A 3,954-nucleotide genomic window follows, 5' to 3' on the forward strand; every position below is an offset into this window, starting at 1 on the left:
TATTATGTTTTTTGGCTTGAAGTTTATTTTTGTTGGATATAAGTATGGCTACATTTGCTTTATTGGGCTCTCATTTACTTGGAGTATCATCTTTCATCCCTTCACTTTTGGGCTTACATTTGTCTTTAGAACTAAGTGTTCTGGAGTCTGCATTAAGTTGGGTCTTGTTTTCAAACTCATCAGCTACTTTCTGTCTTTTAATTCATGGATTCAATTTCCAGGATGATTTTTGATAAATGAGAACTTAGTACTGCCATTTTATCTTTTATTTTCTAGTTGCTCTATATCTCCATTGTTTCTTTTTTTTGTTTGTATTTCTGTCTGCCATTTTAGTTTCAGGGCTTTCTATTTTGTTTTTCTCAGTTTCCTCTTCTTTTTCACTGTTAAATAAGACACAATAGAAAAACAAATGGCTGATGTTTTGCACATTGCATTTTCTTTAGAGCAAAGGATCATTTATATTTCCATAATAGTTCAACACCACAGATTGAAAACAGAACTAGAGAGAAAACAGCTGAATTTGCACTTGAAGTCAACTTCCCCTTGACTGCAAAATTCAAGGTTTCTCAGATGTCAATACAGTGTTGAAAGCAGTGGATAAAACTTTACAGATTGCTTGTGTTTTTCCCAGGCTATTGCACTAGTAAACCCACAGGCTGTATTCTTCATTGTTCGCATCTGTAGTCTTCAAAGCCAATAAGCTTTTTCCTGCACCCAGATCATCATCATAACATACCATTCAGGTGATTAAATACAGAGCATACCCATGTAAAACATCATACTGATCTGATGTGGATACTTCTATACCAAACTTGGTAAGCTGCATAGTAAATTCTTCCTCCAAAGGGATGAAAGGCAATTTTTTATCTTTCTGAGTGACAGCTATATAATTTATCAGTTCTAGTGCCCCCTCAAGACTTTACCCTTCAGAGAGTTTCAGTTTCTCAATTGCATCAATGTATTTTCCTTTTTTTTTTTTTTTTTAAATAAATCCTGCACAGGTATCTGAATTATTGTTGCTTTGTCCTGGGATCTTGGTGGAATTGGTGTCAAGGTTTGCCACCTTGCTGGATGGTGAAAGCCCCCCAAGGCTGGAATCTATAGACTTGCCCTTAGTACTGATTTCTCTGCTCTGGGAATTGCTACTATTATATTGCTTCTTGTCTTTCTGAAACATCTTACCACATAGCTGATCCAGAGGCTCTCACTGCAGAATCCAACACTATTTTATCATCTTCAAAGACTCCACAGACAGTGGTCTGTGCAGATAACTTCTTTTCATTCTAACATGGTCATTTCTCATCAGAAAAACAAGGGTACCTTACCACTGTCTGCACTCAGGGTCATAGACTCACCGCCTGGGCAGCTTGAGCCACTGTTGCAACTCCTGTTCTACTCAGTTTCCTCTTTTAATAGGCTTTGTGTCTCTCTCTAGACTTGTGGTTAACATGTTCAGTTCAGTTCAGTCGCTCAGTCGTGTCCGACTCTTTGCGAACCCATGAATTGCATCACGCCAGGCCTCCCTGTCCATCACCAACTCCCAGAGTTCACCCAAACTCATGTGCATTGAGTCGGTGATGCCATCCAGCCATCTCATCCTCTGTCGTCCCCTTTTCCTCTTGCCCCCAATCCCTCCCAGCGTCAAAGTCTTTTCCAATGAGTCAACTCTTCACATGAAGTGGCCAAAGTACTGGAGTTTCAGCTTTAGCATCATTCCTTCCAAAGAACACCCAGGACTGATCTCCTTTAGAATGGACTGGTTGGATCTCTGTGTAGTCCATGGGACTCTCAAGAGTCTTCTCCAACACCACAGTTCAAAAGCATCAACAAGAGGTTTCAATAAAATGTCTCAAATAGTCCTTTTTCTGTCAATGACATGTTCTCTTCACTTGCCTATGTGAGATCTGTCCTGTTCCTCTTACCTTTTTATGGTTTTGTTGTTGCAAATTGTCTCATTTTATGTTGTAAGTTTGTTACCAAATTGAAGTACCTATAGTCCTGGGTCAGGAAGATCCCCTGAAGAAGGAAATGGCTACCCACTCCAGTATTCTTACCTGGAGAATTCCATGGACAGAGGAGCAGGTTGGGCTACTGTCCACGGGGTCGGAAAAGAGTCAGATGTGACTTAGTGACCAAACAACAGCAAAATGGTTATTTTTACTGCTCCCCCCACTTTAACCTTATAATTGTTGAACAACCTATACTGATATAGAGTTGTAATTTTCTGATTCAGAAATTATATTTATCACCTTATTCAAAGTTTTGTATACTTTTGCTTTCAGGTGGTTGGTGGCTAGGATTGCAATCACGGCCTCCACTTTTCCCCTAGTTCTGCCTCCACTATGTATTCCAGTGCACACCTTTTTGAGGTACTGATGTGTAGAACTCTGGTGTCTTGGTGTGTTGGTCAGGGGGATCTTGGTTTAGTTATGGATGTTTTACTGATTGTAAATTGAAGGGGAGAGACAAAAGGAGGGTATCATGCCACTATAGTGCTGATGTCACTCCCAGACTTTATTTTTTAGTAGATTTAAGATCACAACAAAATTGAGGAAGGAACCCCAAGTACCCCCTGCATAGGTTCTCCCATTACTGATATCCCCACCAGAGTGGTACATTTGTTACAGCTGATGAATCTGTAGTGATCCAAAATCCACATTTTACCTTAGAGTTCACTCTTAGTGTTGTATATTCTTGGGATTTGGACAGATAATGACATGTACCTATTATTATAGTATCATATATATAGAATTTTCATTTGCCTTTTCCAGAATATCTTAGTTGGAATTGTGTAGTATGGAGGTAGGTTTTCCAGGTTGGCTTCTTATTCACTAAGTAATGTGCTTTTAAGATTCCCTCATATCTTTTCATGGCTTGGTAGCTTGGTTTTGTTTGTTTTCTTTTGTTTTGTTTTGCATTGAATAATATCCTGTTGTCTAGATGTACTATTATTTATCTATTCACCTACTTAAGGCAATGTTTTTGCTTGTAAGTTTTCACATGAATAAAGCTGTTATAAGGCTTCCCTGTGGCTCAGATGGTAAAGAATCTGCCTACAATGTGGGAGACCCAGGTTCAATACCTGGGTCGGGAAGATCCCCTGGAAAAGGGAATGGCAACCCACACCAGTATTCTTGCCTGGAAAATTCCATGGACAGAGGATCCTGGCGGGGTACAATCCATGGGGTTGCAAAGAGTCTGTTATAGACATCTGTGTGCAAGTTTTCAACTCCTTTGGCTAAATACCAAGGAACATGATTGCTGGCTTATATGGTAAAAGAGTTTATTTCTGTAAGAAACCACAAACTCTCTTCCAAAGTGGGTGAAATGCATTGCATTCTGACCAGCAATATATGAGACTTCCTGTTACTCCAAAGGCTCTCTGGCATTTGGTTTTGTATGTTGAATTTTGTCCCCTTTAATAGATGTATTGCCATTGTTCAGTGGCTCTATCATGTCAGACTCTTGTGACCCCCATGGACAGCAGCATTCCAGGCTTCCTTGTCCTTCATTATCTTCCGGAGTTTGCTCACTCATGTCCATTGAATCGGTGATGCCATCCAACCATCTCATCCTCTGTCAGTTGACAGATTTTATTTTCTTGAGCTCCAAAATCACTGTTGATGATGACTACAGCCATATTAAAAGACGGTTGCTCCTTAGAAGGAAAGCTATGAGAAATCTAGACAGCATATTAAAAAGCAGAGACATCACTTTGCCAACAACGGTCCATAAAATCAAACCTATGGTTTTGCCAGTAGTCATGTGTGGATGTGAAAGATGGACTATAAAGAACGCTGACGCTGAAGAATTGATGTTTTTGAACTGTGGTGTTGGAGAAGACTCTTGAGAGTCCCTTGGACTGCAAGGAGATCAAACCAATCAATCTTAAAGAAAATCAACACTGAATATTCGTTGGAAGGACTGATGCTGAAGCTGAAGCTCCAATACTCT

General features: G+C 39.8%; 1 pseudogene; it reads right to left on the reverse strand.

Moving 5' to 3' along the window:
- Window positions 557-1,177, reverse strand: LOC102182109 (annotated as a pseudogene).

Source organism: Capra hircus, chromosome 5 (assembly GCF_001704415.2).
Source record: "Capra hircus breed San Clemente chromosome 5, ASM170441v1, whole genome shotgun sequence".
In the NCBI taxonomy this organism is placed as follows: Eukaryota; Metazoa; Chordata; class Mammalia; order Artiodactyla; family Bovidae; genus Capra; species Capra hircus.